The sequence below is a fragment of the Peromyscus leucopus genome, chromosome 5 (genome assembly GCF_004664715.2).
Source record: "Peromyscus leucopus breed LL Stock chromosome 5, UCI_PerLeu_2.1, whole genome shotgun sequence".
NCBI classification, from domain to species: Eukaryota; Metazoa; Chordata; class Mammalia; order Rodentia; family Cricetidae; genus Peromyscus; species Peromyscus leucopus.
In genome coordinates this window covers 135,821,130-135,844,028 of record NC_051067.1, presented here as the reverse complement: position 1 = coordinate 135,844,028, position 22,899 = coordinate 135,821,130, and positions in this window count along the sequence as shown.

Below are 22,899 nucleotides of genomic sequence, written 5' to 3'. Positions count from 1 at the left end.
TAGGTCCTGAGCCGGCTGAAGCCAAAACTGAGCTTCCTGTCCTGATCCTGCTGCTTCCACTGCTATAGTAACTGGAATTACAGGTCTGATTTATAGAATGATGGGGATCAAAGCTATGGTCTCTGGTGTGCTAGGCTGGTACTCTACCCACTGAGATATATGCCTAGCAGGTTAGTTTTACTTACAGAGTCAACCTTAATCTTCAGATTCTGCTGAAAATATCTTTTAATGGGGAAAAAATGTCCCATGAACATCTTTGCTTTTTCAACTGTATGTAAAAATCATTATTATTTTTAAAAAATACACAATATATTTTGATCATGTTTTCCCCTCTTCCAACTCCTCCCAGATCCTACACACCTCACTACCTATTCAACTTTGTTTTCTCTCTCTTTCTCTAAAAAATAAATAAAATCATAAAATTAAAAATCAAAACAAACAAACAAAAAACAATTTAAAAATGCCAAAACAAAACAAAAAGCTCATCCAAGAGTTAAAACAACAACAAGGAGTCCATTTTGTATTGGACAATTACTACTGGTCATAGGGCTTGCCCTGGAATGTGGTTGATATGCCCATTGACACCTCATTGAAAAAAAAAAAAAAAAAAAAAACACAGTTTATCTCTTTGCCAGTGGGTATCCATTACAAATAGCATCTTGTTTAAAGATTGCACCCTGTATCCACTTTTCCCTCTCTCAGTGCTAGGACCCCATCTAGCTTGAACATACGTAGGTCTTATACATGCTACCACAGTCTCTGCCAGCTCATATTGCATCAGTCCTGTTGTGTTTGGAAGACATTATTTCCTTGGAGTCATACACCATCTCTGGCTCTTACAATCTTTCAATCTCCTCTTCCACATAGATCACAGAGCCTTAAGGATTTCATGATGACATCCCATTTAGGCAGAACATTCCAAAGTCTCTCATCCTCTGTATATTTCCCTGCTGTGAGTCTCTGTGCTAATTACTATATACTGCAAGAAGAAGTTTCTGTGATGAGGGTTGAACAAGGCACTGATTTAGGGATATAGCAATAAGTCATTAGGAGTCATTTTATTGCTATGTTTCTTAAGCAAAATAATAGTAACAGGTTCTCCCCTAGGATTCATGACCTATCTAGTCTCAAGTACTTGACCATTTTAGCAGTTTAAGGTATATGTTCCTTAAATGGTCCTTAAATCCAATTTAAAAAAAGTGATTGGTTACTCCCATAATGTTTGTATCACTATTGCACTGTTATATCTTGCAGGGTTGTAGTTGTAGTTTCAGGGTTGTAGCTGGGTAATATTTTATGATTACCTTTTCCCACCAGTAGCATGCAAAGCACTTTCCAACACCATAAGCACTAATCAGTAGGAGTGAACCTTCCTGTTGAGCACCAACACAATTTCCTTATGTTTGATGACATAATTGTTGTCTTCAGCAATAAGTAAGCATTTTTTTTCTAATTGTCAGCCAGTACTTAATATAAGATGTGGATATTTCGTACCTTAATAAAATTTGCTTGAAGATCAGAGGACAGAACAAGTCACTAGATTAGACATAGAGGCCAGGCAGTGGTGGCACACACCTTTAATCCTAGCACTAGGGAGGCAGAGATCCATCTGGATCTCTGTGAGTTCAAAACTACCCTGAATTACATGAGATTGACTCAGTCTAGGGGAGAAATAGAGCCAGGCAGTGGTGGCAGACACCTTTAATCCCAGTGCTTGGGAACCACACACCTTTAATTCCAGAACTTGAGATCTCATGCCCTTGCTTGGGAAGTCACATACCTTTAATCCCATCACTAAGAAAGAAGTGATATAGGTAGGTGGAGAAAGGTATATAAGGTGTGAGGAGATAGGAACTAAGGCTTTTCGGCTGGGGACCTTTCAGGTGAGGATTCAGAGGATTTCAGAGGATTCATGGAGTTGGCGAGGTGAGATGTGGCAATGGCTTGTTCCTTTGTCTTTCTGATCTTCCAACATTCACCCCAATATCTGATTCCCAGTTATTATTATAAGACTATTTTGGAACACATGCTACAATAAGAACTATATGTATAATATTTATATTACAGTTGGTATAATAAGTAATTTTCAAATGATTTGTGTAGTCAGGAGGATTTGCACAAAGTAGGTGCAAATACTATAGAAGTCTATATAAAAGAATTGTATGTCTGTGATTTTGGATCCAGTGGGATTCTTGGAACTACTGCACATTGAAATACTAGATATTGTCTATGTGCATCTCTTACTGAGAACATTACCTAGCAATACTCAATAGATTATTGTTGATGTGAATTCAAATGTAAATTTTAAAGTTAATATGAGGAATTTTTATCATTTTAAATTTGGGTGCTTTTAAACTTATAGTTAGCTCCACTCTTCAGGTTTTTACAGTCTAAAGATTTTTTTTTTCAGCTAGTCATAAATAAGAGAAAGACTAACATTTAAAATAGTGAATTTTCTTTTCAATTTTTTTGGTTCAATTTTTTTATCTCTATAGCAGGCAATAGTTTTAGACAAAATATTGTGTTTTAACTTGAAACATTTTCAGAGTTAAAACTTTTCTTTACTATTCAACCAGAAGATATGAAAACTTGGAGTCACCCTGAAGCTTTAATGAATGAAGAATTGTCCTGAAGTTTGACTGAAGCATAAATCTAATTAATCCTATCAATAAAAACCAGGAGTCAGATATCAGGGTAATAACCTGAAAGATGAGAGAAAAAGAGAAGCAGCCATCAGTGACTTATCGCCTCTCTGGATCTTCCGACCAAAAAAGGCCCGAGATCCTGTCTCCACCCCATCTTATCACTTCCTGTCTCCACCTCCCGAGTGCTGGAATTAAAGGCATGAGCCACTGAAGCCTGTGGTTAATTAGAGGCTAACTCCAACTTCTGATCTCCAGGCAAGCTTTATTGTCAGAACACAGACAAAATATCACACAACAGTTGACGATATAGTTCATTGGGTTTCGTTAATTTAGAGACTGTGTTCCAGAAACCTGCCTATCAGCAAAACAGAATTATTGTTATGTTATTGGATATATATATTGAATACTTGAACTCAAATACTCATGAAGTATGTAGTGCTATATTACCGAAGAATCAATTACAAAATCAGTATCTACTTCATAGTGCAAACATGGACACATGCCTAAACAAAATCACAAAAACATCGGAAAACTTTTACCATGGAAGGGAAATATTTAACTCTACTTCCAAATTATTAAGGACAGAAAATAAATTATCTGCCTAGGCTTATAAAGGAAATTAGAAGCAGAATGGAGCCATTGCCTAGTTCTCTGCCTAACCATCAGTCTATGAGTAGAAAAAGCATTTATTTTTTCAAGGACAAGACAAAGTTAATAAGTCAGTTATAGCAAAGACAGCTTAACATTGCTACTACATACAACCTAACCAAAGCCACAAATACAGTGACCGTGAAACTGTACAATTGTGAAAACTTGTGGGTAGCAGATTTTCTGTAACATGCAGAAGTGAAGATTACAAAGAGTCAAAGTTCTTTTCATCATTGAGAGATTGTTTAATTTTCATTATATACAATGATCTCTTCTTCCCCTCAGAAGAAGAGAAAGGGTTTCTGTATACCATTTTTTCCACCACAAAGTATGGAAAATAACAACCCCCGAGGAACAGACACTCTTAAAAAGCAGCATTGAGGGAAAGTCAATGTCCTCATTCTCCTGCGTCAAAAATGGACTAGTCTAGGGCTGGAGAGAAAGGTCATTGGTTAAGAGCACTTGCTGCTCTTTCAGAGGATCTGAGTTCAGTTCCCAGTACCCATATCTGTTTGCTCACAAGTGATAATTCTACCTCCAAGGAATCTGATGCTCTTCTCTGACCTCCATGGACACACACACACACACACACACACACACACACACTTTTTTATTTTAAGTTAGACTAATCCAAAGGATCAGGTTGCCAAGTCTGTCACACATATGAAGCTCATTAATAATTTCAAGAATGAAGGCAAAGTTGTACAAACAGGAGATCGCTGTAAACCCAGATCTCCAATTCCTGAGTTTTTGCTTCAGTTACATCCTCAGAACAACAAATGAAGCCTCCAAGTGAGGTGGTTTGGTCTCACACTGGAAGCCTTTCAGGTTAATATTTATACATAGAGCTAGTCTATATCCATAAGATTATATCAGCAAAATTTTCTAGGACATTGTATCTCAAAGAGCCATAATTCTAGGTTTGTTTATTGTAAGTGTTCTGATTCAGAATCATCTTGCTAGGACATTATACAGGTAAAGACACTCCTTTTAAAATGCTAGATTAGACTGATTTCTAACATGCTTATAAGGATATTGTATCTAGTCTCTGCTCTCCTAAACATGCATTTTCTAGTTCACTTTGAGGACAGAGAAAGAAATCACAAAAAGGAATATTCTTCATGATGTTGACACATGAGGTAACAGACTAGAAACAATAGTGACAAATACTATGGAAATATAATTAGCTATCAGATGGTAATTATAGTTTTAAACCTTAGGCAAATGTAAGCAAAGTATCAAACTATTCTCTGGAATTACTACATAAGTTCTTGAGAAAAAGGGATTTTTCAAAGCCAAATACTACAAGTTTTAAGTAGCAATACATTCAGCCTGTATAGTGGTGCATGCCTTTAATCCCAGCACTTAGGAGGTAATGGCAGGCAGCTTTCCACGAGTTCAAGGACAATCTGATCTACATAGGGAGTTTCTGGACAGCCATGGCTGTGTGTAAAGAGATCCTGTCCCCACAATAAAAGAAAGAAAGAAAGAAAGAAAGAAAGAAAGAAAGAAGGAAAGAAAGAAAGAAAGAAAGAAAGAAAGAAAGAAAGAAAGAGAGGAAGAAAGAAAGAAAGAGAGAGAGAGAAAGAAAGAAGAAAGGAAGGAAGGAAGAAAGAAGGAGGGAAGGAAGGAAGGAAGGAGAGAGAGAGAAAGAAAGAAAGAAAGAGAGCAGTAGGTTCATAAAACACAAGGAAACACAATGTTGACAGTATCAATAAAGATTTAATAACTAAGCACTGTTATTTCTAATTATTTTCTACAGAATTATGTTTAAACATATTCTGCCTATCCTCTGGTTGTATACTCAAAAAGTCCTGTTGATATGGCTCCTATCTCATGACTCCTTTGAGGATTGTTCAGCTGAATCAGGTGATTTGTCAAAAACACTTGCAATGTCAAAATTACCAAATTCCAAGCTGAGTTTTTAAAAAACATACCATATTCCTGCTTTAGTACAAAGCACATTACTTTATCCATTTTCATAAGGTTCTCCCAGGTGCCATAAAAAGCAAATTAAATACAAGGGTCTTTGCTCTCAAGAAAATCACAGTTTAACAGAATCAACAAACTGAGAAATCAGCAAATTGACTGCTCCAGCTCCCCATGCTGAACTGTCAAGTGTCACCATAATGAATGGCTGGACTGGAGTGAAGTGCTACTGCCTATGATTCAAGAAGACCAAAAGCCTTGCTCTGCTGGAAGGTGTGACTTCTTTTACTGGCTGTCATATTTATCATCCATGAAACCTGTTTTGATGATCTACAAATCCAACCAAATTCTAAATTTATGGAAATACAATAAATAGAATTATTATACAATGTGTTACTAAGCTCCAAGAACTGAGAGCTATACAGTGTATATTTTGTTTGGAGAAAAATATTTTTCCTTTCAGGTATGAGACTCATGAGTCATTGCATAGAGAAAGAACTTAAAGTATCTTAGCCCTGATGCCTCTATATGACATAGATGCTTTGGTTTGGATGTAACTTGTACCCCAAGGGTTCAAGAATTGGATGTTTGGTTCTACTACAGTAGTTTTCAATTGTGGAGGAAGCTTAAGAAATGAAGCATAGTAAGAAGTCATTGGGGAGTTCCTTCTGTAGGAAGATCATTGCCAAGGAGCAGGATGGATCCTGGTGTGATGGTACACACCTGAAGCAGGAAATGTCAAAGTTATTACCAGCCTGAACTACATAGCAAGACTTTGTCTAAAACAAAAGCAACAAACAAGAACAAGACTATCTCCTTTTCTCTTTCTCTAGCTTGCTTCTTGCCTAATCGTGATTCCTTTTGTCACTGTGATGCCACCAATCAGGAAGCAACTCAGCTAAGAAAGTTTTCACCAGGTGGCAAGCATGATAAGCCATCAGATCTCAAGCATTCTGCCTCTAAAACTATGGATTAATTAAACTTCTTTCTTTATACATTACTCAGCCTCAGGTACTTTGTTGTAAGCAATACAACATAGTCTAATTGTAAGTGTAACAGTTCAGATGGAAAGGTATCCTAGCAATCGGGGCCAAGAATACCACAAAGTCACATCATACTACAAACATCACACAAGAAATTTATTGGAAGGAAAAAACCCAGAAGGGTGGCTGCCTCTGCTTGGATGAGAAACAACAGAGAACTGAGTAGAAGGTAGGGTTTATATAGATTTGGGGGGGGGGGGTAAGGGATGGAACTTTTCAGAGTGAAGATTTCCAGGGTGGGGATTGGTAAGATTTCAAGTCCTGGAGCTTGGGCTTTTTACTCTGTGTGGTGGATGCTGGGACCAGCTAATTAGGGAGGGCAGTTAAAGTGTTCTGTGGGTGGACCCTGGCAGCTAAAGTTCCTCAGGCAAGTTAAAGGCCACTCATGTGCCTCAAGGGGCTTACACTAGTAAGAATTTCTCCTGTAGTTAGGTAGGAAAGAAAAGGAGAGAAAGGGTGGGGAGAAGGAAAAGGAAGGAAATAGGAACGGAAAAAAAGAGAGGGAGGACGGAGGGAGGGAAAGACGATTTTTACTTGCCAGAAAAGCAAAAATAAACAATGCCAAACTGTTTAAAGGCAGCATTCAGAACTCCCAGGGCATACATTTATGTATTCTTAGTGCGTACTTCCATCAGAAGCTGAACTAATTTCATACATTTGAAGGCTCATTGTTAGCATCTTCCTCCTGTCATGGTGCACTGAAGACCAGGGACCAATATGCTTCAATAACAGTAGTCATCTCCCCAGCCCTGGCCACAGTAAAGGGCACATCACTGAGGAGTTAGAAGACGAGCTCAGGCTATGCTGGGTGGAGAAGTTATGTAATTAGTTTTCTGACTCTAAAAATAAAGAGGAGGGGAAAATTCCAGATTGAGCTTTTTTAAAAAAAAAATCACTTCATAATGGAAGGAACATTTGGATTTCTTAACTGGTGCCCAAGCACAAGGAAAAAAGCAAGATGGGTAAAGATTTAAATTCAGTCCCTTTCTTCTATTGTGTAAGACGACGGCATCAACAACTGGCAACTGAGAGAAGAGATACATCATTATACTTATTTATAGCATTAACTACTTTACATTCATCCACACAAGTGAAACTGTAAAAAAAAAAAAAATGATAAAGGGAGTGTGGGGTTCTTTCATTAGCTTGTCTTGTAATACTGGATTGGTCCATAAATTAATGTGTATAAGAGGATGAGAGGAAAGAAAGAATTCAAAGTGTTGCCATTGTAATTATAGCTCTTTAAATATCAAAAGACACAAAGAAAGATTCCTTTTGAAAAGACTACCGACTCTCTTGGCAAGACACTATTAATTACTCACATAAATCCGTGGTTTGCACAGCCAGAGCAATGGGTGACATCACGTTAGCCAAGCTCTGCGTCCCCATTGGTCTCAGTGTGTGTTTCTTTAAACTCCTGTTTACCAAATGATCCCTCTGTAAACCTGGGCTTTGTGCTTGGAGGAAAGAGCAGAGAGCTCTGGGACATAGGTAGCTATGAGCCTCTCATACAGGCTGCAAGTCATACAATTCAATCAGAAAAACTGTGACGCGAATTATTAAATTATGCTGGAGATTGCTGCGAGCAATAATAATATCACAGTCTTATTTAAAAACAACACATATAGCTTCCATAAACAAAGTGTTTATAAACAAATCACACAGGCAGGTAGAATATATGGAGTGGGCTCCCAACCTAAATTAATAGGGCCAGCCCCAGAGGAAAGCACACTCAGAGAGTCCCAACTACATAGAAAACATTTGCCTCCGTGTTTTTAGGTTTTATAGACACACTTTCTCTTTGAGTATCCATTGTACAGGAAAGTTAATAGGATTAAAATCTGGCCTGTGGCTCTACATTCTTAGAATAAACACTGACTCTGGGGAACATCCTCCAAGCTGCTTCAGAGGAGAGGGGGAGGAGATTGTGTTGCTTGATAAAAAATAAAAGCCTAAATTCAAAGCAACGAATGTGCCCCCTGCTGTTCCCAAGCACCAAGTTTTGGCTTTAACCATGCACAAGAAACTTTTGAAAGTTTTGTAGAGAGGAAAATGGACTTGTCATCAAGCTAAGCTGGCTGTCTCCTTGGAGGAAGTGAAGCGGACACTAAAGGCAGCAAACCCAAGTCTAACTGTGTGTAGAAGCTCAAGTGAGAAGAAAATGGCGGCTCTTCCTCTTCATTGTCTACCTACTGAAAGCCATGTCAGACTGTTGTCACGACTGTGCACACAGAAGATTAAAAGAGTGAGCCAAAAGGTAACCCCACTCACATAGCTGTTAAACTTGATGTGACACCATTTAATAATGCACGTGTGGTGTAGTGCCTAATTATTCAATAAGCCAATTAGTTATAATAAGCCTTGGCAAATGGCCAAATTCTATTGGCATCAAGAAACTTGATCATGCAAGAGTCTGGCTATGGTTTGAATGACCCTCTGCAAGTTCACATTTTACAGTATTAAGAGGTGAGTCTGGTATTTCATGGGGCATCAAAAAAATGATTAAGCCATGATAGCTTTGTCTTCATAAATGGACTGCACATTCATGGATGAGTGTGTAAATGAGGTATCTCAAGAGTGGGTCCAATACAAAGGCAGTTTGTATGTCTTATGGATGCAGCCCTTTCTCAGTTAGTCTCTCCAGTATCTCCCTCACCAACAAGAGGGAGTCCACCAAGTGCTACCTGTTGGCCTCTGGAGTCATAAGAGGAAGTCCACCAAGTGCTACCTGTCAGCCTGCAGTAATAAGAGCAAGAAAACTTCTACATGAATTACCTACTCTGTGGTATTCAGTCCCAGCAACGGAATGTGAACTAAAACACTCTTCTACATAAACACAATAATGGGCAACAAGAAGACTAACTCTCCAAAACAAAGAGTTTATTCTGGAGTAATAAAAGGTTACTAACTGGAATGTGTGTTCAGTAGTAGGCCATGGGCATATGGAGGCAAAGGATAGATACCAAAGGTTTTTAAATGTAAAATGAGGAGGGTCATATAAATTCTGTAACAGTTATGTTTGCTTACAAAGGTTAGTAATGGGGCTGATACTCTCCCCTCATGGACACTCAGTTGTGGTAGACATGCTGTGAGGTTCCTGTTCCCCATCCACTGCTGTGACCACTGCCACCACAGGTCAAGTACACAACCTGCCATAGACTTGTTATATTTCACATCAATGACTCCATTTGGACATTGACAACTGTTAAAAATGCCTGTGTTTCTAGTCACATAGATAAACATCGGCATGTTTTGAAGTGTGGAGATATGGAAAAGCCTTGAGTCTGCACATACATGCGCCAGAAGCTAAGGCGGTCAGCCACGGAGATTATAAGGTAACATGGGCTTTATCTTGTGAAGAACTTGCTTGTGAAGAACTTACAAATATTCAGCTGATCAATATTCTGTTGATATCTTTATAGAAATCCTTTAATATTTTATTTTTAATTTCTAAAAGTCATACCCTATTTTATGTATAGTAATATAATCTACATGTTAATTGGCACTATGAGTAAGTGATTTGAAACAGTTTTTAAAAGATAGAGAGAAATTTCAGGTTACAAAACCCCTCCCAGGAGAACAAATTTAGAAAAAAAAAATCCTTTTTTTCTAAGTAGGTCAATGAGACAAATGTATTCAGTGACTAATCATGTCTAATTCCTATTCCACTGATGGTTAAAAGAATTCAAAAGAAAGCCCAACTTTCACAATTACTGACTCAAAGGAGCAATGCATGCTGAATTCCTTTGGTATGCAAAACTTAAATCTTTACTCATGAGGAAATAAATAGGGAATTTGTGTCTTACCCCTCCTCCTGACACTCCACATCTCCTGTATAGTATGTTTATTTTTATGATTGGCTCTAATTTCTTTTTCTACTTCATTCAAATTTTACAAATAATTAAGACTATCAAGATGGCTCCACAGGTAAAGGTGCATTCCCCAAAACTCCATGAGTGGAGGTTGAGAACCAGCTCCCACAAAGCTGTCCTCTGACTTTCACATGCATGCCATGACACTCATGCACAATTTCTCTCTCTCTCTCTCTCTCTCTCTCTCTCTCTCTCTCTCTCTCTCTCTCTCTCTCTCTCTCTCTCTCTCACACACACACACACACACACACACACACACACACACACACACATACACAAATTGATCATCACTCAGCCAATTCCTATACTAACCTAAACTGATTGTTCTTAAGTACACCACTGATTAAAGAACAGGAGAACTATTTGTTGTCTAGTAAAGGAGAATTATCGAGAACTATTCAACAACTTTAATGTGTTATTTCTGGCTATAGGTCAGGGGACTTGGTTTGACAACTTTCTGTGACCATGACAAAATACGTGAGATAACTTGAAAGGAGGCAATGTTTGTCTGAGCTTGTGGTATTGGAGGTCTTGGCCCATGGCACTTTATGTCCTGGTATTACACCTGTGGATTATCTAAGCAACTCACGGCAGGAAAGCACTGTAAAGGAGACATGTTCACCTTACAATGGCCAGAAAGAAAATGTAGCAAGGGACTGGAGCTCCAAAACAGCCTTCAAGGTATGTTCCCAATGACCTAACTTTCGTTCACTAGACCACATCTCCTAAATGTTCCATACCTCTGACAGTACCACAAGCTAGAGATGATTAGCATGTGAGCTTCAGAGGACGGTGAAGATCCAGACAGTACTCTTGGTTTGCACATTGTCATCCTCTAGGGTCAGATGCATGGTAACAGAATGATGTCATTGGTTCTTCTCTTTGCACAGCTTGAATGAGTAAGCTGAATTTCTGCCAAAGGACCTCTCCAAAAAAAAAAAAATGACAAGACCTTCAACAATCACCCAAACAAAGCCTGGGCCAGTCATGTCTTGCATACTAATGAAAGCTTGCACCATCATGGTAAAGCAAGTTCTCCTTGGTCATCCTCTCGAATGTTCTTCCATCAGGCTCTGCGCTTACTTCTCTTGGTGTTAGCCACCTTGTCTTGCTAGAGATAATGCCTAAATTAAAACATTTAAATAGCTTTTATATGCTGCCTAGTATAACACTGGTTTTTATCTATTTATTTGTCAAGCATAATTAGTGACATAAGCAAACTTTTATCTACTCTATGCTGGCTACATTTATGTCAGCTTGACACAGACTATAGTCATCTGAGAGGAGGAAACTCCTGGAACTCACTTGGTAGCCCAGGCTGGCCTTGAACTCACAGAGATCTACCTGGCTCTGCCTCCCGAGTGCTGGGATTAAAGGCGTGCGCCACCACCTCCCAGCTACAAATAAATCTTAATAATAATAGAACATTAAAATAAAATCCTAAAACACCACCAAGCATCATTAGGCTAATCACAAGGCTAATATTTATATGTGTTACCAATATTCAAAAGCTTATAAAATCTTATGAAAAGCAAGAGCCCACAGTCACACTACCTTATAGCATTCTACAGAATTTGTCTTTAATATGTGAAATCACATTTTCCAGAGACTGCTAATAATGTTAACTTAATCAGTACTTGTTTTGTGCTCAAACAGTCTTGAGAGTGGGGCTCTCCCCTGTCTTCTTCACCTCTGTATCTCAGAGCAGATAGAAGTCCCTGGGAACTAGTAGATTAGACCTTGCATTTCCGTACCTCTGTCTTACTACATGATCTCTCCCTCATAAGCTTCAGCCACTGTGGTGCTCTCTGCCATGGGGCTTTCACCAGGACTGAGCAGGTGGGTACTGTGACTATACATTTGAACCTCGGATCTGTGAGCTAAATGCACTCTTATTTCATAATCTTCCCAGCTTCAAGTATTTTACTATAATGTTGCTGGAGGGCTTCTCTCCAGCTTCCACTAAGCCCCGCAGTCCCACAATCCACGTATAAAATAATCATTCAGATGCTTATATTTTTTATAAACTGTATGGCCGTGGCAGGCTTCTTGCTAACTGTTCTTTTATCTTAAATTAACCCATTTCTATAAATCTATACCTTGCCACGTGGCTGGTGGCTTACCGGCGTCTTTACATGCTGCTTGTCCTGGCCGTGGCTGCAGTGTCTTCCCCTCCTTCTTCCTGTTTCCCCAATTCTCCTCCCTCCTTGTCCCGCCTATACTTCCTGTCTGGTCACTGGCCATCAGTGTTTTATTTATATAGAACGATATCCACAGCACTATAACAATACAACATGAATCAAAGCAACTCCTATCAACACAGTTGGTGATGTTTTTTCCAGTCTTAAATTTCATATAGTTATAATTATAAAGCAGTCATTATTATTTTAGCTGACCACATGTGTCCCTCAGTGTATTTGTTTCTTGGGATAACAACAGGGGTTACATTTGAAAATGTGCAAGTAAACACAGGCAATGGCAAGTTAAATAAAGCAAAAACCACTGTGTCCTGCAAGACTGCTCTGAGCATTAGCTCTGTAAACGAGCTTGGTGAGTCTGCAAAGGGATGATGTAAGTATGCCTTTTCTAGTGGCATGCCTCCGGGAACTCAAATATTAAGGAACTTTTTGTGGAAACATACTGTAGTCTAGACACTGTGGGAAATGGAATAACTGAACCAGAGACAGGACTCTTCCAAACCAATAACTCCACTGGGCATGTGGGATTTGAGTTGGCAGTGGGCCTGTCCTCCGGGCACCTGGCTTATGGCAGAGAAGCTTCAATGTAGCAGCAGTATCTACAGGTACATTGAGCTCTGGATACAGTGCTCTTTTGAGCTCTCTGGTGTGTAGGTGATGTCTGAAGTTCTGAGGGCGGGGAGCAGGGATATGTATTACATCTCCCAGGTAGATACGTCCCTGGAGATATGCCAAAGGTCCAGTATGGAGCTAGGCCGAGAAACAAAGTACCAAGAACTTGACACATTAAGAAGTGTGAACTTGGCACAAGAATAAAGAACATTGCCCAACACAGTCTCCTATGCCTATAACAATTCTAGTAGTCTGGAAGCAGAGGGAAGAAGTTTCAGACCGGCCTGGACTACAGGGAAAAAAATAGGGGATGGAGAGATTGCCCAGTGGTTAGGAGCTCTCACTGTTTTTAATAGAGGACACAAGGCTCAGTTCTCAGCACCAATATCAGGCAACTGCCACATTCCAGCACCTACATCCACAACTCCAGAAACTGGTTCCAAGGGACCTGATGCTCTCTCCTGGCCTCCACGGGCACATACAGGAACCTACATAGACTCAGGCATGTGCACATGCACGGGCACGTGCACGGGCACACACACACACACACACACACACACACACACACACACACACACACAATTAAATAAATTGAAGAGGAAAAAAACAAGCATCCCTCCTTGAGGAAGTAGGGCAGGTGGGATGTCCTCAAGCTCATTCCCTTCCCACCTTGAGTCTTTGGTTCACAGCTCCTTCCCAAAGCCAGAGCTCAGGAGTCCTTCTACTCATCTATGAAATGCTGCCATAGGGGTAAAACACTCTATGCTTTACATGATTCTTAACTGAATAAGAAAAGTAACTTTGATCAAGATTCAACATTAGCTTTCTGGAGTCTCCAGATTTTAGTGAGCACATGGTTCAAAAATAAGAGTCCTTCAGTAAATCTGGAAACTCTCTTCTAAAGAACCCGTGAGACAGTCAAGTGGGTAAAGTCCTGAGTTCAGAACCCCAGCATGAATATAAAAAAGCTTGGCCTGGAAGTGAATGTCTGCACCCCCAAAGCTGAGGGGAAGAGGTAGAATGGAGATTAGCAGATCCCAGGAGCTTGCTGGGAAGCCAGGCCAGCCAATCAGCAAGTTCCAGGTTCTTTGAGAGACTAAGGAAGCCACCTGGCATTGACTACTAGACTTCACACAGGTGAACACATGCATGTGCACCTGGACTCATATCCACACATACGAACACATGTGCACCATACACTAAAAATAAGAGAGGTGACAAAGTGGCTTGCTTATATTTTGTTCTCAAAAGAACTAAGGAAAACCTTTAACTGTGTCATTGTGCCTAAGTATCTAAGACATTAAAGATTTTACACACCAAATACTACCTTAGTAGCTCTTCATAAACATAGTTATACTATATTGCATGCATATTTTGTTTTTATTTTTAGTAGATGCATTGATATTTACTCACAAAATACAGCAAAATTTGGGCATAAATTTAGAAGTTATTCAAAAGAGTTAAAAAAAACTGATCAAAACTTGTTGGGGAAAAAACTTTGCTAATATTCAACTGAAATTTTTAAAAACAAGATTTTGCAATTCCAGAGAGACAAGTGATAAAGATCTCATTTCTTCCAGCTGACTAATCTGGGAGTCACAGCAACTGTCTTTGATTTTAACCATCTTTTAGGAAGACTTTCTGAGGATGCCATCTGTTGGCATATGACTGATACAGCAATTCAGCAAAGCAGATAATGAAGCAAAAACACAGAAAATTAAGGAGACAGATGTGGAAGACACACACACTCATTTGCCTTTGCGTTTCGCATCTGTTCTCTCCAAAGCCTTCCCAGTCACACGAATCTAATTCCTGGATCCAGAGCCTTGAAACATTATATGCTATGCAGCAAGCAGCTCGCCTGGGACATTCCAACACATCGTGTATTTTCTCCTCGACATTGGCAATCTTGTATCCGTGATTCAGTTTCTGTTAGCATGGGAGAGTCCACATAGGTCTACAGATATAGAGAATCCATGCTCCACTTGTCTACAGTATTTTGTATTTCAAGGAATGATCAACTGCATATTATATATGCCATTGTGCATATATATATATGCACATAAGTCATGCATACATTTTACTGTCAGGGAGGTGAAAATAACACAAATATTAACCTATTCCTACATGATGCATAAAACTATTCACCTAAATATAAATATAAAATCTTCACCTAAATATAAAATCTTCTTTTCATATTTTGAACATTTTAAACCACGTGACTATAGCACCTACTCAAATAATTAGTTGAAAAACGTCATGAGATTGGTATTTGATTATTTCACAAGACTTGCTTGACAACACACTGCAGCCAAACCATTTCCTATGACTTTCCCATTGTTGAAGCAATGTTACAAAGGTCAACAATGGACAAGTTACTGTGTCCCAATTTGAGACCTAGATTATTGGGGTCTTCAGTTATATCCTTGATAGCATAAAAATTACTGGAAGGATGTGTGAATTTTCCGTCTCTAGTAGATTAATCATTTTTCTGAGGAATCAAAGCATATTTTTGAATCACATAAATAAAATAACTAGATAATTTACTAGAATTGAGAAACACTGTTTTATTCTTTAAAAATGTCTGTTCAGGGCCAAACTTGATGCTACATTCCTGTAATCCTAACACTCAGGAAACTGAGGCAGAAGGATTGGAAAGGCAGGTCTGAATCAGGCTACATAGATAGACCTGATCGCATAAAAGCAAAAAAGAATGAAAAGAAAGAAGGAAGGAAATAAAGGATGGAAGGGAGGTAGAAAGGGATGGAAGGAGGGAGGGAAGAATAAAAGAAGGATAAAAGGAAGCATAAAACAAAAGGTTCTATCCAATGGTTAAATTTAAGGGTCATGGTGCAGTGCTTGGCATGGCATTTGTTTTACTGAATGTGTTGGCACCACATGGCTTTGCTTGTAAGGCTCAGGTGGCACCACAGGAAGTGGACTTATATGGGAAGCTCGCTTTTCATCCAGAGGAAGGCCCTGATGCCATCCTAAGCTGTACTACAAAAGGCTTCAGGGATTCCATAGAGAAAGCCCGAAGGGGCATTAGGCTCTGCCTGACAAATGGTAGAAAAGCCCCGCTGGTCTCAGACCCTTGAATCAGCACCACTACTTGGTCTTCAGATAAGACAAATGTAGCAACATCCAACACAGACAATTTACATCTGCAATGCAGACACAAGGATTCTTTATCCTATGAAGGGGTCAGATTGCTGCTAAAGCTCAAGAGATACATGTACCAGTATGAAGATCTTAACTGTGAGCCCTGCCAGCCTGGGCTCCTGCAGGCTCTGGCTCTTCCTGGCTGTTTGTTGTAAGGTAAGATACTCAGGCTCTCTAACCCTGTGTCTTCACTGAGAACGAGGAGATGATAACAAGCAATCTGGGGACTTGTGAGGTGACTGGGCCATGGACAGAAGTCATGGCACAGAACCGGGCTGAAAGCATGAACCACTGTGTGTCAGCTAGTTCTCTTACTCTTCATTCTTCACCATAGCACTCTGAAATCAAACTTGCTGAACCCATTTTGCAGGTGAAGAAACTGAGATGCAAGAGTTTCCAGGAACACTACAACAGCCAGGAATTGAGAGAACTGCTCAGGTGATGCTGAAACGTGCTGTCTTCCCACTAGGTGGCACTACTACCCAGGAAGCAGCCAGGAACGCTTCTCTAGGTGCCCCTGCTTCTGGTGGCCTTGGCCAGCAAATCCCAGCCAGAACTGCCTTTGTTAACTGAAACGGGAGGGGGGGGGGACACGGACACACAGCATTTCTCACCACAGTGACAAAAACACCATGACTATCTTCACAAGAGTAGCTTCCCCAAACAAAGCAGAGGCCACTAACTGAGCAAAGCCTATTCTACTCCACCTCCTCCTCTGACTCCTGAGCAGAAAAGCATCAGTGTCTTATTTCCCTTCAAGTGTGTAGTCTGTGGTTAAGCTGAGATAAGAAGGAATGGGCAGTCCACACTTGGTATCTTTGTTTCTTGCCAGAGAATTTTCCTGCTTGCCTACTACAATTCGTTGTTTCCAAAAGCAAAATAAAAACCAAACAGTTGGGAGATTTTTTTTTCCCCTGAGAAAGCAAAACTCTTCTACATGATGATGTGCCCTCAGAATCCCTGAGACACAAAGGACGAGTTGGGGACATAGTGACCATGGTGACTCTCACTTCGGATTTTATTCTGCCTCCACATACAAGAGGGAGATAAAATTCTGTAGACTATCAAATGTGACAAGTCTGCACTGACAGTTAATCCCTTTTATTTCTTTTCATTAAATTGCTCTGCACTGGTATAATATGCAATAATTGTCCATGAAATGGATGCCGTTAGACTGATTGTCAGTGAAAGGGAAATGGATTCTTGTGATGTGGAGGAGACATTCATTAGTGGTGGTGATATGGCTTTATTGTTAAAATGTCTTCTTTCAAGACCATGACCTAAAAAACCATGACCAGTGAGTGAGAATTTCACAACTGATTTTTTTTTAAGGTCTGGAAATAGCATGTGTCTTCACCTAACTTCTTTAGGATTCTTATTAAAACATGAGCCACAGTACAGATGAGACACCTCTGCCATGAGCAGACCTGTTTTCCTGGTGATATATGGAGGCATGGAGGCAGGTCAGGATGAAGAGCCATGTGAACAGTCCTTACCCAGCTGGTGTTCTCTTCTTACTCACAGTCTCAGGTTCAACTTTCTTGCAGTAAAGTTACAGCTTCATAACACACTAGACTAGTGTATAACTCCCCTCTACCCCCCCGTTGCTCTGGGTGCTAGGAAGGATCTGGAAAAGATGCAGCCTCCAAGGAGCTTGTGGCCTACTGCACGGGCCTCTGCAATATTGCCTAACAGCTGTCACAGGAAAACTGAGTATATTGCTAACGGAGGGTGAGGCTTCCAGAGGCTTAAGGGAAGGATCACAGCAGAATGGGGAGAAATGAAGCCTGAGCATGCAGGTGAGAGATGAAAAGGCAAAGCTTTGAAAGTGTTAGGATTTGGTCTTCCATCTAAGGGTAAAAGACAAGCTGTCAAAAGTTTCTAAGGAACAGGAGTCACACAAAAAAGTAGTCATTTTGAAACTATCTTCCCACAGTGGAGGAGAATACAGACCACTGCTATGACACACTTGGCACACTGGAGGTGGAGGCAGAAGGGCTGGAGTTTGAGGCCAGCCTGTGCTACGTACGTAGCAAGACCCTGTGTCAAAGCAAAGAGTACAAAAATGCTGAAATGGAAAGCCTGTTGCCATTAGGAGGAAAGTACAAAATGGAGAAATGAGTGTCTGAATAGGCTCGTTAGCATGGTGAGACACAGGAACGGTCAAACCAGTGTGTGTGTGTGTGTGTGTGTGTGTGTGTGTGTGTGTGTGTGTGTGTGTGATGTGTTTAGGAAGAAGGGGGATACATTTCATGTTTCTGTCTCTGTGGCTGTAGGAGAAGAGAAAGCCAGATCAGTCAAGAATATCTGGGAATCTAAGTGCTAATCTGTACTTATCATTGTCAAAGAGATTTAGGGAAGCAGGTTAGTGAGTAGATGAAAAAGTTAAATTCATCCAGAAACATGTTCTCAAAGTGGGTGCTAGATATTTCTCAGTTGTCTCTTCTACTATCTTCTCATTTAACCCACCCCGTTTAAACTATAACATTCAATGACTTCTAGTATACTTACAAAATGCTGTGACCATCACCATTATCTAATTCCAGAGGACTTTCTTTACTATGAAAAGAGACCTCATACTTATTAGGCAGTTATTCCCCCATCCTTCACTCTTTCAGACCCTGATAGCCAGGAATCTGTTTCTGTCTCTATCTATATGCCGATGATTCAAGTAAAAATTTAGATAGCTACTATATGTAATAATGGTCAAACAATGACTGTTATTCAGCCATGGAAGGAAATAAAATACAATATTATATGGGTGAACCTTAAAAACGCTATAATAACTGAAATAAGCCAAGCTACAGGCTGGTTGCAGGGACACACACCTTTTAATTCCAGGACTGGGAGTGAGGAGCAGATGCAAGAGGATCTCTGTGAGTTCTAGGCCAGCCTGATCTACAAGGTGTGTTCCAAGTATATTAGAGTTACCAGATTTACTGGGGTGAGACTGGGGGCTGGTCCCAAAACCATATTTTAAAATTGTTTATTAAATTTGGGTTTGTGTGTGTGTGTGTGTGTGTGTGTGTGTGTGTGTGTGTGTGTGTGTAGAAACAGAGAGAGAGAGAGAATTCTGATCTCTGTCAGCCTCACCCTCTTTTTTCTTCCTCCTACCTCCACCCTACTACTCCCTATAAGTCTCTATCCAGCATTCTGGTCTTTGTTTATGACACATTAAATTGAACCAGGGCATCTATGTGACCATAGGTTTGAAACATGGTGGGCTCATCAGTTGGTAAACAATTGAAGACAATATCTGGCCCTCCCTCAGCAGCCATCAGTAGACCATAGTTCAGCAAGGAGGGGCAAGGCCATAAGGCTCTTCCATGTATAACTGGCTATTGGCAGGCTCAGTATTGTGTAGGTTCTTTACAAGCAGCCACTGATGCTGTGAAATCATGGTTGCAGTGGCTGAGTTATGCCTAGGAGGTAGCCTTTCTCAGCATGTCTCCCTCTCTTCTAGCACTTACACCCTTTCTATCCCCTTCTTCTTCGTTTCTTGGCCTTAGAGAGGGTGGTAGGAATGTCCCTTTCAGGAATGAGCACTCACTCTGTCACTACTTATTCTCAGCACCTTGAGCAGCCAGGCATCTCTACATGTACTGCTTTTCATTGCAAAAAGAAGGTTTTCTGATTAAAAATGAGAGTCAGGGGGACTAGAGAGATTGTTCAGGAGTTAAGAACACTTGTTGATGGACGAGGTCATTCTGTATGCTGTGAATATGTATTGCTCTGATTGGTTGATAAATAAAGCTGTTTGGCCAATGGTGAGGCAGAATAAGGTTAGGCAGGACATTCCAACTAGAGAGAGAGGAAGGAGAAAGACAGAGCAGAGGAGACACTGCTAGCTGCCACCAGGAGAAGCAAGATGTAAAAGTACCAGTAAGCCACAAGCCATATGACAGAATATAGATTTATAGAAATAGATTAATTTAAAAGTTAAAATCTAGCTAGCAAAAAACCTGCCATGGCCATATTTTAAAAATAATATAAGCCTCTATGTGTTTATTTGCATTTGAGTGGTTACAGGACCAGGCAGGACATAGGAATTTTATAAGTGGCTGTGGGACCTTGGTGCCAGGTAAGCACAGGAAAACTTCCAACTACAACTTATTGCTCTTAAAGGATCCAGATTCAGTTCCTAGTATGCACATGTTAGCTCACCACCATATGTTACTCCAGTTCCAGGAGACCCAGTATCCTCTTCTGACCTCCATAGGCACCAGGCACATCCATGGTACACATACACTCATCAAAGCAAAACACTCATACATATAAAATAAAATAGAAGTTTTAAAAAGACTGAGAACAGTTGTCTACAGGTATAAATGTAAGTATTTAGAAGTCAGCTTTCTGCTATGTCAATTTAGTTCAACAATCAGGGTAGATTCCCTGCCAGGGCCTATGACTTCTTTAGTCAAGGGCTTTTAACTAGGTTTATAGTACCTGGCATGAACTCTTTTCTCTGGAATAAGTCTCAAATCCAATCAGAAAGCATTTAGTTACTCCTACAACAGTCACACCACTACTGAACTTGTGGGTATACCTTTTGAGGCAGGTAAGAATTACAGTATATAGGGTTATTGGCTGGGTGAGAACCTGATGTCTTTCCTCACATAATGGCATGCACAACATTTTCTGTCGCTATGAAATCTGGCCAACAGGAGGAAGATTCCAGCTCAGTTTCAACTTGATTTCTTCATATCTTGCAATAGAAGGTATATGGTGTCTTCAGCAATAGGGTCTTACCACCTGGTTCTGGTAGGCAGCCAAGAGGAATGATAAGAGCCTGTATTGTTTTAGAAGCCTTTGAGGCTTCCCTCACCGACAATACATAAGGAGGTATCCCACACCTAAAATCCATATATTTTAAGATACAATTTTTTTAATATTCTAAACATGCCAGACTGTAGAGATAGAGTAGCAATTTTACAATTGCCAGAGAGGCTTTAGATATGGAAGAATAAGAAATGACCCCATAAGTGGCAAGGGTTTCTGCTTGAAGCAATGAAAATTTTCTGGACCTAGATACTGGTTACACAACATTGTAAATGCACTTTAATGGCACAGAATTGTGTGCTTGAATGTGTAAATTCATCTGACACATATTTTACCGTAGCAAAATAAAAAGAAAGAAAAAACGATCTATCTTATCCTCTGTGGGGCAAGGCTTCTACCTTGGGAGGGTGTAGGCACTTTCTGGTGGGCCCATGGGCTCTGTAGACCTGTGTAACCTGGAGTCTTTGCTCTCCTTTCCAAAGGTGTGTGCCTTTGCATGTGTTACACAACTTTTTAGTGTATGTATGTCTGTGTCTGTGTGTGACATATGCAGTGGGTGTACATATGGAGTCCAGGAGTCAGCACTGTTTTCCTCCGTCTCTCTCCATTTTATGTTTTGAGACAGAATCTCTCCCTGAACCTAGAATTCACCAATTCGGCTAGACTAGCCAGCCAGGAAGCTCCAGAGATCCTACTGCCTCTACCTCCCCACCACTACATTATAGACACATACAGCCACACACAGATGTTTATGTAAGTGCTGGGAGTCCAAACTCAAGTTGCCATGCTTGCACAGCAATCAATTTACCACATAAGGTGCCCCTCCAGCCCCCATCACTCAATAAGCCCTTGTTTCCTCTCATACTGTGAACTCTGAGATAGGAGCCTGAATGCTGTCAGCAGCCATGTAGAAGACAATCCAGTAAGACGAAGCAGCACATGTGTGTAGATCGGTGCCTATTAGACCATTAGGGGAATCTGATAATATGTTCTGATTAGTTCTCCATTTTTAGCTTACATGCTCAGTCTTTTTTTAAAAATTTATTTTTATTTGTTCAATGAATTTGAAACCATAGAGTGTTGAGTAGGGAAATTGTTGACTACTATGACCAATGGGCATTAAGTGGAGATGTCCAGTAGCCTATGCATAAAATTCTGAGGTAGAAACTTAGAATAAGAGGTCATTAAGCTGCAAAAGTAACAAACTTGGCTGAGCACAGCAGTACCTACCTTTAATTCCAGGACTTAGAAGGCAGAAAAAAGCAGATCTTTATAACTTTGAGGCTAGCTGGGACATAGCAAGCTCTAGACCAGCCAAAGCTACATGGTGAGACTTTGTCTCAAAACAAACCAAAAAATGGCATTAAACAAATCAGTAACAAACGTATTAGAGTTAGCAGGACCAACCAGAGAGTCGGTATGGTGTGAGGATATAAGAAGATTTAAAACAAAACTTCATGTAATGAATGTCGGATACAGACAAAGGAGGTGAGTTAGAGAGGAGATGAGAAAGCAAGACACAAAGGGAGGCAGAACAAGTGAGTGTGACATTGTAGAACCAAAGCATGGAGGGGCCATGCTCCCGCTACCCTGGGTGAGTTGGTGTGTACCCCCATCCTGTTGTCTCCATAAGACAGAATCACTCACACTGCAAGGGCAAGAACATTAGTAAAAGACCACTTAGCAATGCCCTAAACAAGAACTGTCCTATCTAGAGAGTCATGTGACCAAGGGGCCACTTCACTGGGGCAGCTGCATCAACAACTGCTTGGTGTGTTACACACTCAGAGAACTCTGGGAAGCTTGTGCTAAGCCCGCTTACCTCTCTCTGTCCCCAAGATCCACAGGTATCCAGCCTTTTACATCCCAGAGCACCTCCTACACGAGACAGATACCCTTCCCAGAGCATTTCCTCAGAAATCCTTTCCAAGATGTCGTCATCAGTCATCATCAGAAAACTTGACCCTCTCTCTGTGCCAGGCGATAAGACAATACAGAAACCTGGAAAGAG